This window comes from Enhydra lutris, unplaced genomic scaffold, assembly GCF_002288905.1.
Source record: "Enhydra lutris kenyoni isolate GAN:26980312 unplaced genomic scaffold, ASM228890v2 scaffoldscaffold27, whole genome shotgun sequence".
In the NCBI taxonomy this organism is placed as follows: Eukaryota; Metazoa; Chordata; class Mammalia; order Carnivora; family Mustelidae; genus Enhydra; species Enhydra lutris.
In genome coordinates, this window is record NW_019154111.1 from 6,642,355 (window position 1) to 6,661,536 (window position 19,182).

The following is a 19,182-nucleotide window of genomic DNA, read 5'->3' on the forward strand; positions in this document are numbered from 1 at the left end:
GGCACCCGGTCCCGACGAAAGAGAATACAGTAATGATTCCTATAAATAGGACCTATACCACTGAGTTAGATCATTCATTACTCCTTTTTTTAGACCCTTACTCTATTAATCCAACAATATAGAAGCACCTACAATAGGTTAGGTTTGGAAATGGATGGAATTCATATAAAGATGAATACGACACAGTCATTAAGATACATATCTAAGTTCTCCTGGTTTCCGTTTCTAGGTAAGAAAATATGACTCTCCAATACATTATTTAGATTATCTCACAAGACCAAAAATAAAAGTTTCTTCTTTTCAAAATGTCTCCTAATTTGGAAAACATTATTGTGCTTGCCACATTTTCTACTGTTTAGTGTCAGAGTGTACTGAACCCTCAGAGCTAGTCATTGGCAGTGTGGATGAGAATTCTGACACAAAACATAAGAGCAGGCATTTCTTTGTCCATCTTCTTCCCTGAAATCCTGAGAATTTTACAGATCACTCCCAACGTAATCCTCTCTCCTGATTCATCAACTGTGACCAGAAGTTGGAACTTGACATATGTGGGTCTAAAGAAGAAATTCTAGTTGACAAGTTATGACATTCCTCAATTCCCCTATAAAGAAAAACACATTCCAGTCCTTTAGAAGTCTTGGGAATTCCTAATAATATAGGTGACATGAAGTGGGATCAATATGCCCAAATTACTGATCACTTCAATTTAAAACCTATCTGTCAATTCAGGGAAGGTAAATTAGTCACATCAATGATTCATTATAGTCTCAAGCACTTGAAAATTGAACATACTTTTCTCACTGAATTATTCAGTAAATTAATCTTATGGTGTGCATGCACAGCCTTAATTAATTAATCCCACTGAACCAGAGATTGATAGTGCATGAATGTACTTTGTGACTTTAAGCAAGTAATAAAACTTTACTAAGGTATCTTTTCCTATTCAGCTTTCCCTCCACTCTCAAAATGAGCCTTGCAACAGCTATACATCTCTCTTCCAAAATATATCTCTTTTCTCCCCAAGTACATTCCTTACAGGAATGAGCTCAACGTTGTAGGAGAAGTCCTTAACTTGATTAATGGTGCTGACTCTTAAAAGTTTGTAAGTCACACTCTGGATAGAGTGCAGACACTGGTGGGAGCATTAACCCTTCCCTCTATACCACTAGGGTATCACATAGGATCTCAATTCTTTGTTCTAAAAGAAATGAGCAATTATCTAAAAGAACCAAAAGTACCCAAGGACTTAATTTGCCATTCGCTCGGCAGAGACTACTTCATTATAATAACCAACATTTGGACGTAACTTTGAATTTACCAAAACATGCCATGTGGGTGATCTCAATTTGTATCCCTACGAGAGTTCAAACATGGGAGATAAGGTGCATTGGATTAGTATTTCTATTTTATAAATGAGGAAACCGAGGCTCAAAATCCCACTGCTTATTAGAGTTATCCAACACACTGTCAAGGTAGCACTGGAAGCAGCAAACACCCTGTTCCTTTTGTATAATTCTGCCTCATTTGACATGTTTTAATGGTGCTTGTTCTGATTCCTTTCATGGGCTGCTCCAGGTGCAGGTCATGACGCTCCTACAGGATTCTACTTTCAGAAGTGAGAGAGTGAAGTCACTCCCAGGTGGGGGTCCAAAGTGAAGCCCTCCAGGGAGCTCTGCTCTGCCGTTCGGAAGCAAGCAGGCGGACAGTTGACTCTTTTACTAACCACTGTGATATGCAATCACAACTGAAATTTGTAATTGTTTTTCTTCCAAATATAACCTTTCTTTAGAGGCTGGTTTAGGAATCGCTGGCAATGAGCGGGAGGGTGAGTCTGGGGTTGCCATATCGGTGAATGATTACAGAATCAATAGAGAAAAACTCTAAGAACTGGGAACTAGCCTAACAATTGGAACAATGACGAAATGAAACACAAGGAAGCAAAGGGAAGCAACTCCAAGTGTATTTTTGGAATCCTGATGCAAGACAGGAGATTGTGTTAGGCAGGAGAGGAAAGGGGTTAAGGTCAGGTTTCACCTGGATTTTTTTCTCATGGTCCATTTTTTAAAAAATTAATTTTATTTTTTCAGTGTTCCAAGATTCATTGTTTATGCACCATACCCAGTGCTCCATGCAATACGTGCCCTCCTTAACACCCACCACCAGGCCCTCCAAACCCCCCTCTCCCCTCCCCTCCAAAACTCTGTTTGTTTCTCAGAGTCCACAGTCTCCCATGGGGTTTTGTGTGATCCTCTGCAAAAAGGTCTACACTTCGCATTCACTATATTGAAATGGCATTTACTGTGTGACCAGATAATGAATGAACAGTATGGCACTGTTCTTGGCACAATGGGCTGCCAATCACAATATAAACAGTTCTGCATTCAGAAATGAGTTTTGGGAAGTAAGTTTCAAGTGGGCAATAAACTGTAATGGAGGGGTCGCCTGGGTGGCTCAGTTGGTTAAGCAGCTGCCTCCAGCTCAGGTCATGATCCCAGTATCCTGGGATCGAGTCCCACATCAGGCTCCTTGCTCAGCAGGAAGCCTGCTTATCCCTCTGCCTCTGCCTGTGCGCGCTCTCTCTCTCTCTCTCTCTCCTTTTCTGACAAATAAATAAATAAAATCTTTAAAAAAAAAAAACTGTAATGGAAAAAGAAAGGCATCTGCCATCAGTCCCACAGATCTGCTACCTGTACGTTTTGTCACTTCTCTTGGATTTTAATATATGAATTATAAAAATCTGTAATTAATACACTAGGCTTCTGAAAAGAGTATCTAATGTAATGAGTATCTGTGATCTATCCAAATTCATATTATAAAACACACTATTCTATTACTGTACAAGCATACATCAAAGATATTGTGGGTTCTGTTTCAGACCACTGCCATAAAGTGAGCTTTGTTATCTTTTTAAATAATACCCACTTCACAGAATTGTTTTGAAAATCAAAACACTGAAGTGATAAGCACTTAGTAGGCACCCGGAAATGGTAGTCCGCTATTTGGTCTTCAGCAAAATTAGACTGTATTTACCAGGGCTCCAATCCTTGAGAGCAGACACTCAGCTCTCCTTGCTGTGGGCTTAAGCTGGGAAGGAAATCTCCTCAAAAATAGACAAATGTGCTCTAGAGACCTCCTCCAGAAACAGACTCCTCCAGAAACTGAGAGATTACTTCAGCAAGATTTCCAAAGATTTATGTTTTTGCTTCTGAAAAAGGATTCCTTTAAACAACAACTCCTTGTACAGATAGAAAGCTGATATTCTGCCACTTTGAATAATAAATAGGTTAATCCATAATTTATTCTATTTCTACTCTAAATCTTTTAATCACAAAGGTGCCAGCCACAAAGAAGGTGCTCAGAAATACACATGGTACACAGGCATCCCTGGTTTTACTGTGCTTCGCTTTACTGCCCTTTGCAGATACCGCGCTTTTTACAAATGGAAGGTTTGGGGAAGCCCTGTGTCCAGAGGGTCTGTTGCCGCTATTTTTCCAAAAGCATTTGCTCACTTCATGTCTCGGTGTCACGTTTAGGTAATTCTCACAATATATCAGACTTTTTCATTAATATTATATTTGGTGATCTGTAATCAGTGATTAGAACCTGCTGAAAGCTTGAACAATGGTTAGCAATTTTTAGCAATAAAGTATTTTTTATTTTTTATTCTTATTTTTTATTTTTTTTAAGGATTTTTATTTATTTATTTGACAGACAGAGATCACAAGTAGGCAGAGAGGCAGGCAGAGAGGAAGGGAAGAAGGCTTCCCGCTGAGCAGAGAGCCCGATGCCGGGCTTGATCCCAGGACCCTGGGATCATGACCTGAGCTGAAGGCAGAGGCTTTGACCCACTTAGCCACCCAGGTGCCCCAATAAAGTATTTTTTATTAAGGCACAGACACTGTTGTCTTTTTTTTTTAAAGACATAATGCATTGCACATGCAACAGAATATAGTACAGTGCAAACCTAACCTGTGCTTGCACTGGGAAACAAAAGAATTCATTTTGCTCACTTTATTTTGATAAATAATCAGTCTGGAACTGAACCCACAATATCTTTGAGGTATGCCTATCAGTTAGTAGAACAGTGTGTTTTATTATTATGAAAGTATTTGGATAGATGTTGAATAGTTACCAAGTTACACATTTTTTCAGGAGCTTGATGTATTAAAATGTATTAATCCCAAATTCATCATAAAATAATATATAAAAATCAGTTTGCCACTTGCATCCTAGGTTTTTCCCCTCTTCCTACATAATAGTGGTGAGCGAAATAAAACTAATAGTAATAGAACACTGAGGCTTATGTTGTGCCAAGCATCATGGCAAGCTCTTTGGCTGATAATCTCACTTATCCCACATAGCAACCCTGAGATAGGTGCCCTTATTGTCCCATTTCGCAGAGGATGAAACTAAGGGATATACATGTGTTGCTACTAAATTCATTTAAAGTCAACTAGTTACTCTGTGGTAGTAATGACACAAATTTATCTGTTTTAGTCATCTTATAAAAATTAATATGGTATTTCCATGGGATAATTAAGACTCTAGTCCTGTTTCTCATAAAAAATAACAACACTTTGGGGGCACCTAAGTGATTCAGTTGGTTAAGTGTCCGACTCTTGGTTTCCGCTCAGGCCATGTCTCATGGCTGTGGGATGGAACCCCTTGCTGAGCTCTGCATGCAGTGTGTTTTTTTCTCCCTCTCCCTGTGCCCCTCCCCACTTGCGTGTGAGCCCTCGCTCGCTCGCTCTCTCTCCCTAAAATCAATAAATAAAAGCTTTAAAAAAAATAATAACACTTTGGGGTGCCTGACTGACTCAGTCAGAGAAGTCTGTGACTCTTGATCTCAGGGTCATGAGTTTGAGCCCCAGGTTGGAGATAAAGATTATATAAATAAATAAACTTAAAAAAAAAAAAAAACACTTTTGGTGGTAATGCCTTTAATACCTCACAAGCTATGGCAAGAGTCAGAGGTTCTGGGTGCAAGATTCAGCTTTGCTACCTACTGATGAGAAAGGGGAGACCTTCTACATGAACTTAATAATTGTTTCCACCAGTACAGAGTGACAATAGTGTGAGGTGTGATGAAAAGAGTATGCTGCGAGGTCGGGAGGAGGTTATGCGGTCCCAGTTCCTTTGGGACAGGAACAGGATTTATTATCTTTTTATCTTTCAAAGCAATCTTTTTTCCCTGCTATGTATGACACACATGGGTCAGTGAAAGGACATTCCCTTGGGCATGCTAGTAAATTAAAAGGCAATAAATATAATTCTACTTTTTCTCTCATTCAAGTGAGTACTCTACACTGCAAGTGACTAAGATGAAAATAGATCTGTTCTGATGTATTAAGAAAGGAAACTATTTATAGATTTTTGTCCCTTAAATATTATTGTCCATAAATTACTTATCATGTAAAACATGTCAAAAATTGATGGAAACACAACAGGGAATATAAGCTAACTTGTGGTACGTTCTCAATAAATATTTGTTAAGTTGAATATATTTAGAAGGAGGAAAGAAGTCAAACAATTACTTTATTCCTTGACAGCATCAATATCAAATTAGTAAATATTTAAACCATAAAAAATTATAACGTTATTGAAGGAGGATCAGAAGTGTTTAATTACATTTTTCTGATATTAAAAATTCCTTTTCCCATAAAAAGTCTCTCATGGAAGGTATGAAAATTATAATCTATGTTTTAATCACATTTTTATTATGAGGACAAAATTTTAACAAAGAAATTATTATAAGGAAAATGAGAAATAGCCATTACCCATTACAGTATTAACTTATTTTATTTTTTGAAAGCATTGTCTATAGGGATAGATATATAATTATGGTTGTAATATGCAAAAAAGAAATAGAAGGAATTTGTGGGTGGCCACTTGAGAATGTAGTGGAATCTACTGAAAAAGCAGACCTCCTTGTCCACAGAATATCTAAAAATTTGCCTTAACACTTTTTCTAATCCATATTGGTAAGTACATCATAATATGCACTGAGGAGAAAAGCAAAGGAAAAAATAACCAGATTCATCTGAATCATAAATACTATATAAAAAACACAAGAAAATTCAATACATAAACTGGTTTAAAAAAGGAGAAACTGACTGAAATAAGTTATTTTATAGGTACATTTTAACTAGTTGCCAAGTGTTGTATGCAACCAAATAACAATCATTCCATCTCCTTCCTCCAAACCAGTGTGTAGGTGAAAATACTGCCTGAGGATGCAAATAAATTCACGTCAGCACAGTATGGTGGTGAGGAGCATGGCTTTGACCCTGGCTCTACCAGAAACTAAAGTGTATGACTTTGGGCAAGTTACTTATGAAGTATTCTGATCTTTTATTTCCTTAAATTTAAATTTAAATTTAAATTTAAATTTAAATGGGGAAAAATAATACATCTAATTAATACAGTGGTTGTATATGTAGAATGCTTAGGCAAGTAATAAATGTCTACTAGGCACTAAGTAAATGTTACCTTTCCTTTTCTGTTATTGATTTTGCTGCTGTTATGTTTAAGTGGTCAATCAAAAGTATCATATTAGATATATTATTAGATATTATATTTTTGACTATGATATTAGCTATGTGAAGTGACAAAACATTAATTTTTAACTCATATCATTGCTGAAACCCAACATTTCATTTGCTGAATAAGAGTATCTGCTTCTCAAATGAATGAATTATTTACCAACATTGTACAGTGAGGTTGTTGGTTCTGTGACTTACTCTTAAGTAAAGCTATTTGGATGGGATTGATCAGAAATAGCTGAAGTTTTCTTTGGAAGAGACTGAAACCATGAGTAGAGCCACTACAGAGTAACAGAATTTGTATATTGGAACAACTAAATTATTGAGCAAAGCTAAATTAAAAACAGAACATTTGGAATGACAACTGAGTGACTATAGTTTGAATAATTTGGAATCCTCTCTCTCATACATACACTCCATTTAATTTTAATTAACTGCACCAAAACTTAAGAATCATACAATCAGAAGTATAGAACTCCTTGTCACTAACAAAACATCAGTAGCACAGAAAAAGTTAACAATAGCAGAAAAGCAGACTCAAGTTTTCAAAGATGGCACCATGCTATTGAAAGAAGAGAGAGTGAAGGCAGGTTTAGGTGTGCATAAGTGTCTGCACACCTCCAATCATGTTCCTTTTTAAGTCCTTCCTTAGTAAACATGAAAGGCATTTTTCTGAGAATCTCAGTGATGAAAAGAGATTTGCCGTCTTCACATCTTACAAAGGTGACAGGTGTAGTAGCTGAGCCAATAGAGCATTTGGTGCTTTCATATAAGGACCATAAATTTCTGAAAGATGATTCAAAATCCTGTTGCAGAATCTATCAAATTGCAACGATAATTACTTTGCTTCAATTTAAACTCCCAGAAAATAAGGAAGCATTAAGGTCATGTGGACACAGAATGTTACTAAAAGAAGCAGTAAGTATACGTTTACTGTGCTAATCAAAATCATGCTAATTAAAATCTGAGTATTTATAAAGTTATAACATCATGTACAGAACTGGGCAATACTTTAAATATGAAGAACAAAATGATTAGTGAGGCTTCTGCTTGAATTGAAGAATCTGAATGCGATGTTGTCTTTGGTCTTTCCTACTTTACCTACTTTCCCAGCCCTCAGCCCCAACCCAACCCCTCAGCATGGCTAAAAGTCACACTTACCAGCTAGTAAGTATACATAGCTCTTAGTGTGAGTGTGTATGTGTGTGTGTGTGTGTAATTTATCTTGGAGGGAAAACATATTCAACCCATAACCTTTCACCCTCTGTTGGTTATATTCTGCAAATGACCTAGTCAAGATGATTTCAGTATCTTAAAGTCAGCCCTTCTCTGATAAAAATGGTTGCTTATCCATGTGTACTTGAGAAATACAAATGTGTGTGTGAACTGAAGAAATGCATTTAAATGTGTACACTCAGGTAGGTTTGTGTCTCAGACCCTCCACAGACATGTCTGAAGAACAGGAGTTTCAAGAATGTGTTTGATTTGCATGTGTATGTATATATGTATATAAATGTGTATGCATGCCTAGGTAAATATAGATCTTCTTGGGATGCAATTTAGCATAATTACAAACCTGAACTCTGCAGCTGAATCTTTTGCCAAATCCTAGGACCAACATCTATAAGCTAAGTGACCTTGAGCAAGTTATTTAAACTTTCAATGCCTTAGTTTCCTCATCTACAGAGTGGAATAAAATTTTACCTTCCTCATGGAGTCATAATGAGAATTAAATAACCTTTTAAGTTGTAATCCTGGCACATAGTCATTAGTAAAAATTATTGTCTATTATCATCTCCCCAAAAAGAAAGGATACATGCTCAGGGACGTATAAACGGGCTTGCCACGTATGTGTCAGAGAACACTGTCTATACCTTGCGTGCGTTTACTATTTTCTCCTCCCCACCCCCCAACTCCATAAATGTTGACACCTTCTCCACCATTAGAAAAAAGGAACAGAAAGAAGAGCTGGAAGCAATCAGCAAGCCCAGAGTAATCCCTGAGTCAATGTGAGGAAATTCCAGTGAGAATCCTGTGTTCCCTGGCTAATAAACATATTAGCACACAATCAGCACACGTGAAAATAAAGCAGAAAATCTAGGTGAAGACTTATTAACTCCTTGGGAAAACAAACTTGAAACTCATAATTCAAAATAATTTACAAACTTCCTTGTTGTTTAATGTCAGTGATTCTAGCATTTCAAATTCTGTATCTATTAAGGCGAGCTCACTCATGTATTAGAGGCGCAGACTTATCTTTGCTCCTCCAAGTTTACTCTCATATATATGTTTCCTCTCTTCCTTTCATTGATATATGCAGATTTAGAGGCAGTAAAAATAAATTTTCTGCTTATGTTTTTACAGTATATCCATCAATAAAAAGCTCAGATTTGCAGATAAGCATAAGGACCCTGTCAAAATTCCACTTTGAAAATTAGGATAGGCTTGTTCATTTTGAAAAAAAAAAAATAATAATAATACCAGATCATTCAAAATTTAGTCAATATACATACACATACTGCTATGATCAAAACAGAAGAGAAGAGATGGACATTCTTCATTGCTTACTCATTAGTCAGGATGTACAAGTCCACCTAATGTGTCAGGGTAAATGGCTTTGCCTCTGCCCCCAAATGTTTGTTTTTCATGTGGTAGGTTTGTAAAATGTTCACCACTATCTATATTCAAAAAAACCAAATTTATAAAGGCTATCATAATACAATCTCAAAATACATTTATTTATGAATAAACACAATTACTTATGCCCTATCTCACTCTGCCTTTGGTCCAAAAATGCTGAAGCATTGAGGCAGTATTGCCCCACCACCTCGTAACTGTGCCCTTTCACTTCCTAGAGGTTTGCTCATGTGCAGATTACTCAAGGCGACTGTCTTGCCACCCCACCAGAGGATGTTGATTAAAACTTTAATCTCATAAAATTGTTTTGAAAATTAAATGAGATAATGAATAGGAAGGGCTTAGAGTTTCAGGCATACATTAAGTCCTCAAGCTTTTAGGAGCTATTATTATTCCTATTCTCTATTTGTAAGATGTTCTTTTCCTATTTCCCAAGTAGGAAACTGATATTTACACTTCAAGCGTAAACCCAAGTGATTCCTTTGTCAATCCATTCTGACATCTCCAAGGAAGTCAAGCAGATTTTTCCTTATGGAGAAACTGGGAAGCATCACTACGAAAAGAATGAAGCTGGGAGAAACAATAAGAAAAACTTGGTAAGAAATGGACTCCGCGCTGCCCTGGGTCATGATGAACTCCACGTTCTCTTTCCTGAATCCCCGATGGCATCTTCACAGTCTGAGACAGAACTTCTGGGACAGAAAACAGGGTTTTACAAAATTTGAGAAAATGGGAGGACTGAGATATTTTTGTTGGGAGATCCAGATCTTCCATTCTCTCTTTTGTTCTTTGGCCTGGTAAAGCCCATTTTGTAGGTACCTTTGACTGAGACAGAGTACAAAACACAGGCCTGTTACACAGGCTGCCTCTAGGCTCAGAGAGAGGTACCATGGGGCACTTTAAATTTCATTTTAAGAATTTACTCCTTTCTTGGTATGAAGTAAGTAGGGGTTCAGGGTGAAATGTAGGAACAGAAATATAACTAGAATGTACAGGAACATCCCTGTTTGTGTGCTTAATAATCTGAATGTCAAAGAGAGTGAAGAGCTTAGAATAATTCACACAAACATCCGTCTAGTTCAGTGACAGGTTCTAGGTTCTGTCAAGGTAGCCCATCTCAGTTCTGTCCTAGAGAGGAAAAGCAACTGTTGTTCCTGCCTCCATATTTATGAACTGAGTCAGAAGCACTTAACAGTCTGGACAGATAGAGGATTTTGGATTTGAGATTGTCACAGTCATCTAAAATACTCACATGTGAAAGCAATAGAAATATACACATATATATGCACTGGCTCAAGAAATATCAAGTTCATTAAAATAAAGCTAAGTATTTAAAACCATTTTTAAGAGACTGGATCAGAACAAGGAATTTAGAAATAGAGATCCTGCTAAACAACACTTGTAATCATTGAAACCAGTGAAGCAAGGAGTAATAAAGTAATGGTTACACATTACAAGGCAACTGATTGAAAATATTGGAAAAAAGAAAACATGTATAGAAGCATATGCATAAATAATAAGAATACAAAAATTTAATAGCAATACTTTCACCCTAATTCCTCACATTATATCACAAAAGATCTGAAACTGAATGTGAACTAAGCAAACACTAACACAGAATACAACACATTTCATCTTTGGCTTTGATAATTACCATAAAAATAATGATAGCATCTAATTTCTCAAAGTAAAACTAAGAGCTAATTAAATTCTGAATACATATTTATACTCTCTGAATCATTATTTTGAGAGAGGGAAAGAGTTGTAAAGGCAAAACATGAAAAAATTAGGCACGAAGGAAGGATAAAATGAAAGCAGACAAAAATGCAAGAGGAGACAACGTAAGAGGATTAAACTACTAATTTAAAAGCAAATACTCAGGGGCGCCTGGGTGGCTCAGTTGGTTAAGCGACTGTCTTCGGCTCAGGTCATGATCCTGGAGGCCTAGGATCAAGTCCCACATTGAGTCCGGCATCAGGCTCCCTGCTTGGCAGGGAGTCTGCTTCTCGCTCTGACCCTCCCCTTTCTCATGCTCCCTCTCTCATTCTCTTTCTCTCTCAAATAAATAAATAAAAATCTTAAAAATAAAAATAAAAGCAAATATTTGGGGTGCCTGGGTGGCTCAGTAGGTTAAGCATCTAATTCTTGTTTTCAGCTCAGGTCATGATCTCAGGGTGGTGAGACTGAGCCCCATGTGGGATTCTATGCTCAACGGGGAGTCAGCTTAAGATTCTCTCTCTCCCTCTCCCGCTGGCCCCTCCCATACACACATACTTGCACACTCTCTCTCAAAAAATAAAATAAAAGCAAATGCAAATCCAACTATAGCCTCCTTAGAAGAAACCAACATAAACAAAATGACACAGAGAATTTAAAAATAAAAGAACGGCACATGTCTTTCAAAGTAAAAGAGAAGAGGTAGTAATAATAGTTTCATATGAACTAGAACTACAAGCAAAATATTTTAAACAGAACAGACAAAACAGTAATAATCATGTATAAAATTCAAAGTATGTAAAAACAAAACCCTTTTAGAATTTGACCAAACACAGTAAGTGCAAGAAATGCAAATATAGCGACAAATCAGGTAGATTAAAAAAAAATAGGAACAAAGGTAACTAACTAACATAATGAATGAATATAAATACAATGTAGTGTGTGTGTATAAAGGACCCTCTTCAATAAAGAACACAATCTTCTTTTCAATTATTCAAGTAATTCCAAGACTGAAAACTGAGAAAAATCTCAAAGAATAGACATTTTAAGGCCATATTTCTGACCAAAGTGCAATAAAATTGGAAATTTACAAGAAAATTTTAAGTAAGAACAAAAGCAACAAGCACTCAACACTTTAGGTATTAAAAATTAAAGTAACTATTGAGTTAAAAGAAAAACCAAACCACAATTTTCAACAAATACTATTTGTGTCAAACAATGATTTTTACTTTCATTGAACTGTACACCTACATATATATTATCTCAATCAATCTTGCAAAGCACTATAAGGTAAGTATTCTTACTACAAATTACAAATGAAGAAACTTAATGAGTTAAAGTTCTTTTCACAACATGTGCAGAAATCAAACCCAAGCCTGCATCATTCCACTCCCAGGTTCTTATTAACTGGACTGTATTTTAAATTTTTAGATGAGACCAAAGCAATTGTTAGAGACAAAGTCATAGTCATAAATGTTCTCAGTCCTAAACAAGAAGAATTTTAAAAAGAAGGAGCTAAGTGTTCAACTCAGGATGTTATGAAAAGAATGAAAACAAAGATCTCCATGGAATCAGAATGAAGTAACTACAAAAATAAGTAATAAATTATAAAATCAAAAGAAGAATTAAGAAAATTAAATATTCACAAAACTCTGCTACACTTTACCAAAAGAGCATGAGAAAAATATGACTAAAATTAGGAAAAGAAAAAGATAATAACAGATTTGGAGAATAATCTAGTTTAACAGAATCATCTGCACAATTACTTGATAAAAATTGTTAAGAATGTTCATTAAATAGATAAGGAATCCATAATTTACCAAAATTAATGAGTGAAGATGTATAAAATACAAATAATCAAAAGGCTTAGAAAGAATCATAATCAATTTTTTTATTTTGTAAAAAAATTTATAAAAATGAATTTGACCTTTTTATCAGAAGTTTTACGGGTGGGGGCCATTCTAATATTTAAAGAATTGATAATCCTCATGGTCTATGAACTCTTCAGCAGCATAAGGGGAAAGGGGAAGCCTCCGTATATAATCAGTAGGATTCTGATACACTTGTGAACCAAACAGAACTCAAAAAATTTTTTGAAAACTTTAAATTAATCTCAATTATTAGTGTAAATGCACAATGTTTTGGTAAAATAGTAGTAAATGGAATTCAACAGTACATTATAGGAGAAACTTATCATAATAAAGCCACTGAATTTGAAAATATATTAATATTAGGAAAACTAATATGACACATCACATAACAGTCCCTATCAACAAGAATGTGTGTATATGTACACACACATACTACTCCCAAAGCATTAAAAATAAAATATTTGATGAAAGTTAATTCCTTAATATCGTATGTAGCATCTGCCTTAAACCAAACCTCAATGCCGTATTATTGGCAAAAGACTTATAGAATTTTTATTATAACAAGAGTTGATTTTTTCAACATTGTTATTATTTTGTTAACAATACAAATTCTATTCTATTCTGTTTTATAACATTTATATAAAACATTGACTGAAAGATGTCAAATAAAAACAAGGAATATATTTATTACAAAGCAAGGGACATTTTTCATGATTTATAATGAAAATATAATGCAGTATATTTATAAATACTATACTTATTTATCAAGTCCAATAAATTACAATTTTATAAAAAATGCAGTTTTATATGCTAGACTCACCTTTTACTAAAAATCCCTCTAGACATAATTAAAATTTGCAAGTAAATACTTTATTTATACCCGTCATTTAAAATAAACTTTTATAAAGGTAAAACTCTCCATACCTTTTTCTGTCCTCATAAGGGTACACTGTGAAACGCGCTTTACGAATACCCACAAAAGTAACATATTTTGATGCAGAGGTGGGGAGTTTGTTCCCGTTTTTGAAAAAGGGAAAAGCAAGATTTCCTTTCGAAGATATGCATAAACATATGGAAGGCACCACCTGAATCCCTCGGAAGATGGGGTTAGAGGTGTTCGCTGCTTGTGAACAGCTCAACAGCATGGAGTCCTCCAGGTTGGTGTATCTCTAAACGTGACCCACCTGGAGATCCATGGTGTCGAACAATGAACTTTGCACACCAGCAAGGTCTCCATAAAGTGAGGGAGCTCCTCTTCACCACCGTTGGTTGAAGAATACACAACCTGCATCTACACTAGCCCAAATTAGGTTCTGTCCTTGGTCTTCGAGGTCAAAGTTTCCTCCATCCATTTTCCATTTTTAAGCTCCCGGCCAGGATGCATACTTCCCAGAATCCAGATTAATCCTAGGCTTGGACACATTGCCTTTGCTAAAGAAAAATGAACATGGAAACCAGCAAAAAAAAAAAAAAATTGCAGGCTATGTCTACTTTCTCCTAAAGGTATAAAGAATACAGTTTGGGTTGCTGTAGAACAAACATATGAAATTGTACTTGGTGGGCAAATATATACATCTTGCTCCGGAATTTCAAAATTCAACAACTATGCTTCTGATTGCAGTTGTTACCCGTACTTAACATGGTGGAGAAAGGATGCCCAGCTGATGGTCATGTTTAAAAACTGACCTGGGGCTGCCCTGCAACCAACTTTTAAAGGCCTGGTTGTTTCTGATTTGTCCTTTTACATTCACGGGTGTCCTAAGTAGTCCCCCCACTCCCCCCAGTCTAAGCTGCTCCATCTTCACCGCGGTCTGCTCCTCGTGCCTCTGGAGCTGCATATCCTGGGATCCTTGAAGTGTTTTTCTTCTTGGCTTATTTCTACCGTGCTCCTTACCTCCTCCCAGATGGCCACACCAGCTGCTCCAGAGCCCTACAGGAATATTCGCTTCCAACACAGCCACTGTCCCTACATTGGAGTAAGGTGTAGGTAAAGAATGTGTCTGCATATGTGGTGTGAGTTCATAGGACAAAGGGAGGGCTGTGCTTAAATACACGTATCCCATCTGCTTCCAATTTTTAGATGCATTTAATGGGGGCAATGTCTGTTACTTTTCAATTAGAGAGAGATAAAAATTAAAGTGTATATACTGTTGGAAGACCCCATAGGTTAACTTCTCACTTCTTACAAAGCTGCTATCAAAATTTAAACTCTTTTGGAAATTTATACCAATTGTTAATTCTGAAAACCATTCTAATCCTCTCAATTACTGACAATGGACTACCAATGCAGGTAGATGAACTAATCGGTGAGTTTAAAAGAAACATCGTAGTACGAATGTTAGTAGTAAACTATTACTTCATATTTTGATCAGAGAGCAGGTTCTGATGGTGCAGAGAGGACCTTGGAACCCACTGAAAGCCATGGAAATAATGAAGATCTGGTAGGCGGGGCTGTTGTTAAAAAATGGCTCTTCATTAATCCTAGCTTAACTAAGGATATATTTCAATATAGGAGGAGAGAATGATGGAATCCACTGACCGTTCTTCCTATCTGGCTACACAGCAGATTAGCAATACCACACATGCACACACACTCCCATGTCAGAAAACCTGGATTTCAGTTTCATCTTGGGGCTCAAACAATTTCACCAGCAGCTACCTTCACGAGTCACTCAGTCCCTAATTCCCTGCTTCTCCATGTTGTATCTGGAAACACAAAGGAGTCTGTGTGGGGTATGAATAAGATAACATGTGTGCAAGTTCTCTGTGTGTTACAAAGCTTATAAGATGTTTTTGTATCATTATTTTAGTAAATGCAATGGATCAAGAAGCTAAAGGGCTAGGTCCTTACAACAAATATGATCAAATATCATCTGCATGTTTTTTAATAAAAATAATGGAAACGAGGAAGAGCAAGGACAAAAGGGAATAGTCAAGGGGTTGGGGGTCATCAAGATCCAGAGGTCATTGCTATTTGTGTTACTCCACACGGGCTCACGGGGAAAGCTGCTGGTCTGTCTGATTCAGTCCAGCAAGGACCCAGCACATGAGAGATGCAGTGCAACTAGATGTGGGATAAAAAAATACATGTTTTCCTGCTCTTTGGGTCAGTGTTTGGTGGGTCTGTTTTTAAAACCACACCGATGCTGGAAACGTGCCGCTCAAGAGCCAATATCTCAAATACAGATGCAAACTCACGTTGTACCTTTCTACTTTGCCAAGAACAAGGGGTCCCCCCTCAATGTCCTTAATTTTACACAGTTTGCAACTGTCCAGATCCTGAAAGGCCACTGTCACTTTCCCATTATACGGTGGTCTCCATATAGGGGTGCCTGCACTCCAGCGGTTGTTCAAGATGGTCCCCTGGCTTGCAGGAAGATGCATTTTTATATCATCCTTTAAAAAAATGCATATATACTATAATATACATAATCAAGTGATACCACCTTAATCTATGTAATTTATAAATAAATATCCAATTATTGATCAGAGCTTATCATACTGTGATTAGAGGCTAAGTAGCTGATATTTTCACTAAGGACCCACCCATATCACTCCCATCTTTCGGGGTCCTCCTGCTGATTTCCCTAAGACCATAACTGCTTCTCTATGTCTCAGAGCTTTTTCAGAAACTAAGTCTGCTCTGCTCTCCCCTTATGGCAAACTGGAAATGTCCCTAGGAGGCAGCCCTCAAATAATAATTTTTTTTTTTTTTTTTAAGATTTTATCCATCTATTTGAGAGAGAGAGTTAACAGACATGAGTGAGGGAGAAGCAGGCTCCCTGCTAAGAGGAAGCCCCATGAGAGGCTCCATCGCAGGACTCCAGGATCATGACCCAAGTCAAAGGCAGATGCTTAACCGACTGAGCCACACAGGTCCCCCTCAAATAATGATTATTTCAACCATTGGTACATAAATTCTCCAGCTTCCTCAATCCTCAGGCAAGAGAATTATGAGGCACCATTTCTTAGCACTTCCCATGTGTTCAGGCTCTAGTCACCCTCTAGGGGCCCAGCCTAACAAAAAATCTTGTAGTGCTTGCCTCTCTTCCCTATTTCATGTCCTCTCTCTCCTCCATAGCTTTTACTTCCTCACATTCATGTCCCAAGCAGAAGCGGGGTCTCCTTCCTGGGAGAACCCCAAACCGAAACAGGTGTATGGTCAAAATCATTCAGATGCTACTTGCTCCAAACCATGATCCTATTATATTGATTTTCAAGGCAAACTGCTCACAGTCACTGACAGAGCAACATCAGTCCTGTTCTTTCTGTGACACAGTGTAGGTATATAAAAAAAAAAAAAAAAAAGTGAATGTGGCAACAGAACATGTAGGTTAGTCTTAAGACTCATCTCCTTCCACCAGCATCTGCCAAATCCACCCGGGACTGTTCCCAGGTTCTGAAGGGAGGGATGGGGAAGATATCCCACTTGCTGGTCATGATGGCCTCAGCAAGAACCCTGCTTTTATGTTGGTGGCATTACTTTTTTCCCATTAATTTATGCAAACAAAATCATGGCTCACTAGCTTTCTGTGTTTGTTTTGTTTATTTAAACAGTCTTCACTGCCTTCTGGAAAACAAAAGGGGAAATAATGACAATAATAAAAACCAAGTACTCCTCTTTATAGAAGATTGTTCTTCATTATCAGATACTTCTTGGTGTTTTTCTTCCTTCAGGAATTTACTAGAGATATCTGCATGAAAACATGCTTTTTAAGCTATGAAGTACACCTATCTCTACTGTTTGTCACCTAATCCATAATATTCTCTTTGTAGCTTTCCTTCCAAATATTAACTTGGAAGAAGATTCTGATGTTCTCACAAACAAGTCTTTGAGTTCAAGGAACCGTAAAGCAAGAGATGGATTACTACATTGTACATTTTACAATGCACAGAGACGCCTTAGGGAGAGGATGCAGACTTCAATATTCTTTCTGTATCCGCTGCATTGTTTCTAAAGGTAATGGAATACTTCTCAAGCCTCTTATATTAATGCCTTTGTAAATTCTTAATTTGATTGAAAGATATATATTCTGACTCTCAGTAACATGAAGTAGATGCTTAAGCATCACACTTCTTAACCAGCACACATGCAAAGATATCTTAGAAAATTTTTCGCTGAGTTTAGAATCAGTGGCTTAGATTCTTCTTGGGGTGAAGTCAATTATTCACATTAAGAAGTTAATGATCAGGGGGGTCTGGGTGGCTCAGTCAGTTGAGCGTCTAACTCTTGATTTCGGCTCAGGTAAAGATCTCGGGGTCCTGAGATAGAGCCCAGCATCAGGCTGTATTGGGTGTGGAGCCCCACTTAAGATTCTCTTTCTCCCTCTCCCTCCGCCCCTCCTCATCCATTCCCTACGTTATGCTCGCTTGTGCACATACACATGCTCGCTCTCTCTAAAAAAATTTTAAAAAAAATTTAATGAGCAGTCATCTGTGATCTGTGCTGTAACAGGAAGTTCCAGGACCCAACTGTGGAGACATTTTCAGTTGGCCAAATGATAGAGTTTCAGCTTTTCTTTATAAATAATGAATAAGAGCAACATATGTGCAAGAACCCCCTAGAACAAAACTGTTCATTTTTTGAGAGCAATGGTCTATGCCCACTCGCCTATTATTGAAACCACACAGATTATAAAGTATGAGAGATTACTAGGAACATAATCAAAATATTGAAATTCAGAATTGTTTAACATTCCTTAAGCTACCAGTAAGATTCCTGAGAATAATAATAACTGTGATGTTTTGAATTTGTGGAGAACTCACTGTAAGCCATAAATCAGTCAACTCAACTTGAGCACACAGAATTTGCTCTACTTATAAATCGACACTTGATCATTAACTCTTTAGAATTTTCTATTCTTTTGTAATTGTTTCATGAGTATTCTTAGGTTAACAACAAGATCTGAATAATGAAATCTTTCCCTATTGTATCTATCTTGATAGTTAACCATGTTAAGTGTTTTTTAACAAATCAAAACACATAGTGTTCATTTTAGCCTTTTAATTTCCCATTTTGTGTAGCCATGTCATAGCATCAGTTTGTCTACCTTCGGGGTCTTCCACACTAAAACGCTGAATACATCCTTTATCCTACTTTCGGGTTACTGTGTGTCAGGATACAGCTCATCCTTTCTGGTTGGCTCCTTCTTTCTTGAGAGTGGATTAGTCACTGGGACAGTAAGTCTCATTCTTTCTCTAATAGGGCCCAGAAAAGGCTCCACATAATCTATTAATTCACACACACACACACACACACATACACACACCCCTCTAATATTTAGTCACAGTCTTAGAGATTTAACAATGTGAAGTAATTAACTGTATGAATGATAAAATCAATGTACCAAAATAACTGATAATCATATGACCTAAACCAACTTTCTACTAACACTATCCATTTAGCCCTTACCAAT